Here is a 5,852-nt window from a genome sequence, read left to right as displayed (position 1 = left end):
TGAAGAGTTAATGTGCTCATTCATTCATTTAGGCAACAATTCTTATTGAGCACCTACCATGTGCCAGGCAATGGTGTAGGTACTGGGGGTACAGCAGTGACCAAGATAGACCAGGTCCTCTGGGATTCAGACAACAAAAAAGTTCTGGGAAGGAGATAATATAGCTGAATGTGTATGAGTGGAGGGATCAGGGCAGAGACTACTTAGGGTGGTCAGGAAAGGCCTCTCTCACGGGTGACTAGACTTGAGCTAGACCAGAATAAGCAGATAGCCATGCAAATATATAGGGAAAGAGTGTTCCAGGAAGAGAGTGCAGCATGTACAAAGGCCCTGAGGCAGGGATGAACTAGACTATTTAAGGAACAGAAGGCCCTTCCCTCAGAATGATGCTTATAATGCTAGGAAAGCAGCTCTGAGGTATGAACTCCAACACTGCAGGTTGAGGGAGAGAAAGTGAACATTGACAAGGCATGCTGCTCACGGTGGCAGGATGAAGATGACCTCATAGCCAGCTGCTGCAGGTCCAGCTTCCAGCTCTTGGAGGGCAGCCCTCAGACTTGGAGTCTGAGCCTCTGCACCAGGTAAGAAGAGTAAAAGAACAGAAACAATACAACATATTCTAGATGCTTTCCATGTATTAACTAGTCTATTCTTCACATCCCTAAGGGAGAGTTTACTGTTCTCATCATCTCCATTTTATAGAAGGAAAGCTAAGGCAAAGAGCTACGTGCCCAAGGTCAATGGCTGTTGACTGGCAAAGCTGAAAACATACCTGGCTTCAAAGCCCATGACCCCAACCACCATCCCAGATGCTACGTAAATGAGCAAATGGACTCAGTTCAAAGCCTCCAGGAGTGGTGGGGACAGTGGTGAACTAAAGCATGTGCCCTTTGTAGAGGGTACTGCCACCCAGCTCCAGCCCATCTTTGGAGACATGTGGGAATATAGACTCACTATGGCAAGACGCTCTAATTTTCCAAAATACATCAGATTTTTATGTGAACTTTCCAAATTTTAAAATGTGGACTGAATTGTTTATTTTATTTATTTTTTTTTTTTTCGGCCACGGCTCACGGGCCTAGCAACTCCGCTGCATGTGCGATCTTCCCGGACCCGGGCACGAACCCGTTTATTTTATTTTTTAATTAACTAATTAATTTATTTATGGCTGTGTTGGGTCTTTATTGCTGCATGCGCGGGCTTTCTCTAGTTGCGGCGAGTGGGGGCTACTCTTCGTTGCGGTGCGCGGGCTTCTCACTGCAGTGGCTTCTCTTGTTGTGGAGCACGGGTTCTAGGCACGCAGGCTTCATTAGTTGTGGCTCACGGGCTTAGTTGCTCCATGGCATATGGGATCTTCCCGGACCAGGGTTCGAACCCATGTCCCCTACACTGGCAGGCGAATTCTTAACCACTGTGCCACCAGGGAAGTCCCATGAATTGTTTATTTTAAATATCAAGCAGTCCAATAAAACATAGCATCACTCTAGATATCCAGGTGGGACCAGCAGGGACCAGAGCAAAATGATAACGCAGGCCCCCTTGTTCAAAAATGATTAAGAATCTCAAGACAGGGACTTCCCTGGTGGTGCAGTGGTTAAGAATCCACCTGCCAGTGCAGGGGACATGGGTTCAAGCCCTGGTCTGGGAAGATCTCACATGCCACGGAGCAACTAAACCCATGCACCACAACTACTGAGCCTGCACTCTAGAGCCTGTGAGCCACAACTACTGAGCCCACGCACCACAACTACTGAAGCCTGCATGCCTAGAGCCCATGCTCCGCAACAAGAGAAGCCACCACAATGAGAAGCCCGTGCACTGCAACGAAGAGTAGCCCACGCTCGCTGCAACTAGAGAAAGTCCATGCACAGCAACGAAGACCCAACACAGCCAAAAATAAATTTAAAAATATATTTTTGGGGAGGCTTCCCTGGTGGCACAGTGGTTGGAGTCCGCCTGCCGATGCAGGGCACACAGGTTCGCGCCTCGGTCCGGGAAGATCCCACATGCCGCGGAACGGCTAGGCCCGTGAGCCATGGCCACTGAGCCTGCGCGTCCAGAGCCTGTGCTCCGCAACGGGAGAGGCCACAACAGTGAGACGCCCGTGTACCGCAAAAAAAAAAATATATATATATATATGTTTTTTAAAATTATAAATATATATAAATATCTCAAGACAGCAACGATAGAGCAATAAGCCAAGTGCAGGGCCCTGTACAACCGGCCAAGTTGCACATCTATGAAGCCAGCCCTGCCTCTAAGGTAGGCACTTCCTAAATACTTGTTGAATCAAATGGAAGACAAGGGAAAAGGAAGGAAAACAGACATGTATTTGGCCCCTTGATATATCAGACGCAGCTTTATATAACAGCTCACACTTATCAAGCAGTCACTACGTGCCAGGCACTGTGTTAATGCATTTAAACCTCACAGCAGCACTATATTATTATTCCCGCTTTCCAGATGAGGAAATTGGGGCTTAGGGAGGTGAAGTCCTCTGGTTATCGTTAATACTTGATCAGTCGCAGGGTGAGTTAGAACACATGGGGGGAAGGAAAAGTAAGAGAGAGAGAGAAACGCAAGAGGAAAAGAAGCCACCGCGGGCGGGCCTGTCTCCCAAGCTGGGCTGCACTCAGGCCTCTGCCAAGAGCGAGTGGAATTTGGGGAGGCCGCCGCACCCCAGATCACAGTGCCATCCGCCCCAGCTTGGCTGCTCTCCAGCGATCCAATTACTAAATGCAGCCGCATTCTTTAAAAATGTCTTTCCTCTTATGTAATGCAATAGTGACAAACGCCAAACAGATGGTGCCGTGACAAGCTTTTTAAAAGTTGATCAGGAGCTCATCTTTCACAATTAATGTATGGGCATTTAAACGAGCTTCAGTCAGCCACAAAACTCCAGCGAGAATCCGTACAGGACAAATCGCTCGACGACTGGCCATGCTTCACCTCCTCACCGGCCGGGGGTTGATACGACAAGTGGTCACGTTGACTTGTGAGCAACAGTCAGAAGGTACCTGGTGTGGACAGAGTGAAGAAATGCCTTGGGCCTCTCAGAGTCCCCAAAGCTGGAGCCTTCCTCAATCTATTACCAAGACTTTTTTTTCCAAACTTTTATGTCGTCTTCGAGAGAGCGGACTGTCTCTCTCAGAGGGAAACGGGTTAGTCACCAACAGTGTCAGATGCTGCCAGTGAGCTATTTTCCCTACCCCCACCCCCATCCATCTTCCTCAGTGTTCAGGGATGAGATCATTTCATTTGGAGCCAATTATAGATGGAGAACGCTGGGGATGTGCAAAGAAACCTCCTTGGAGCCCTTCCCTCCCACCAACACAGGCTGTACCCTGCCGGGATGAGCAGGAACAGGAGGCTGCATGTCCGGTCCCAAGTTCAATCTCAGGGTATGTGAAGGCCACGCATTCCTAAGCCACAGAGCCTGGATCTGTCAAGCTAGGATGCTGGGCCGCTGGCTAAATGAAATCTTTTGGTCTCAGAAGTTCAGAGCTGGATGAGTCCAAGGAGATCATCACTGTGCAGATGGGGAAACTGGGGCTCAGAGAGGGGAAGGGGCTTGCTCAAGTTCACACAGCTAGTTGGTGGCAAAGCCAGAGAGCTGGATGGTAATTCCTCCACCTCCCATGTCGTCTGGGACCTGTCCAGCCCACTTCCTGCTGCTTCTGATAGCAGCACCCTGAGTTTTCCTAGGGGAACTATCCCTTCCCCTTGGTCCATGTGGTTAAAGTAGGACTAAGCCCTCTCCTACCCCCAGGACTGACCCAGTCCCAGCCAATCAGAGCCCACTGCCCTACTGGTTCAGGGATGAGCATGTACGATGAGCCGGGTCAATAAGCAGCAACCCCAGGACTTTAGCCAGAGCTACGGCCATTGGAAATGAGAAGCTCTCTTCCACTTGGCATTACTAAACTGGGAGGAAGAAAACCTAGAGATGCTGATGGCCATCTATGCCACCACAAGATGCCCGCTAAGAAAAAAGCCAAACAGAGGAGAGCAGGGCCAAAAGATAGCGATAAGACAGCTTCAACCTTGAAACCCCTGGATCTAGCCATACCCAGGAGATCTATCCTGAATATGTTAATTACATGTGTTACTGACATGTAATTATTGACATTAATTACATGTAATGTAATTTCCATTTCTGCTACAGTTGGTTGAGTTCTGTCCCTTACCCCTCAAAGGTCCTTGACTTGAAGTGCTTAGGTGTGGGGCAGGGCTCCAGGAACATCACACTGCATGCTTCCCACCTCTGTCTCCAACACATTTCTGAACTTTGTGGGGTTTTTTGTATTGGCTGCATGGAAATACCTCCCCTTCCCCTAGCAGATTCCCTGACTCTGCACAGACTCCAGCTGAAACTGGGGGTAATGAGTCAAATCCATTTCACCTGGCTTCACTAATCAAGGCCTTCCATGTCCTCCAAGCAGCTCGTAGCCTAAACAATAAGACGTTTGACCCAGTTGTTTTCCAGGAATTTGGAGTTGGCTGTGTCTAGTTCTAGCTGAGCCTGTTAAGACGGGACAGGACCACTGACCCTTCAACTGGGTATTCGTGAGTGTTCCTTTGGTGACTTTTTGACGTCAGAGGGTCGAAAACTCCACCCTCAGATGGTGCTAAGTGCCCTCGTTTTTAACATACAGAGGCCTGTAGCTTGGTTGCACCTGCGCAGAACAACAGTGACTGCACCTTTTTCCAGTCACCTTTCCCTCCGCTCCCCATGCCTCAGACCGCCCTGCTGCTTTATTGTTTTTCCCATAAATACCCTGAGCTCCTCTGGGAGGCAGATTTGAGACTTGTTCTCCTATTTCCACGAGGTTTGCAAACCTCGGTATCTCAGCGTTTTGGCTTGCTGTGAGTCAGGCAAAATGAAGCTGGTTCGGTGACAAAGCAACACGCTCCAGAAGGAGTACCCCAGGTAAATGTCCCGTTTCATGGTACCCGTAACCCGGTGTTTCCACCACAGCCTCTGCCTTCCTGTTCGGTCAAGAGCACAGGCTTTGGAGCCCAGTTCGAATCCCAGCTCCAGAATTTCCTGGTAATGAGAACTCGTATTGGTCATTTGACTTTCCTAAGCCGCAGTCTTTCCTTCTGCAAATGGGAGAAAGATCACCCGCCTTCCAGGATCCTTGAGGGGATTAAAACAGGCATCACTCCTTAGGGGCTGGTTTTTCAACGGTAGCTATGAGGGACTCCAGAAAGTTTATACTACAGAGCCGGGGCATCTCAGACACTTAGTCTGCTTGGGAAGACAGCAGTTAAACACACATAAGATAATTTCCATGTCAAACGACCTCCTGCGGCCAAAACAAGTGTAGGGGCAGAGGCAGAGAAAGCCTGCTTCTAGGGAACCTGGCCTGGATGTGAACCGGGGCAGCCCCCTCACTGGCCTCCTGACCAGTCAGCACCTCTTTCCCCTGCGTTGCCCCAGCTCCTCACAGACAGACAGACACACACAGGTGCTGCTGAAATGCTTGCCCAGTGACTCATTCACACTCCCAGAGACGGGGAACAGACAGTGATTCCCAAGAGTGCCCGGAGTCCTGATTTAGGAAGGAGGATTGAGTAGCAGGAACATGTGGGCCAGTCCCTGCCCAGCCCCGAGGACTGCGGAAAGATACACCCCTCCCCCAACTCCATCCTCGGAGCTCCTGGGTCCAAAGGCTGGGAAGGTTGGGTCAGCACACTCGCATGAGGACAGGAAGTGAGCCAGGACTCCCCCACAGTTCTTTATTCACTATCACCGTGCTTCCCAAAGTGAGGGACTAATAAATGAGATCGTTTTACACGAATTCAGGACAGGGCATTAAATAATTGACTACAAGACGAATGAACCTTGA

The sequence above is a fragment of the Globicephala melas genome, chromosome 15 (genome assembly GCF_963455315.2).
Source record: "Globicephala melas chromosome 15, mGloMel1.2, whole genome shotgun sequence".
In the NCBI taxonomy this organism is placed as follows: Eukaryota; Metazoa; Chordata; class Mammalia; order Artiodactyla; family Delphinidae; genus Globicephala; species Globicephala melas.
Note: the sequence above shows the minus strand (reverse complement) of the source record.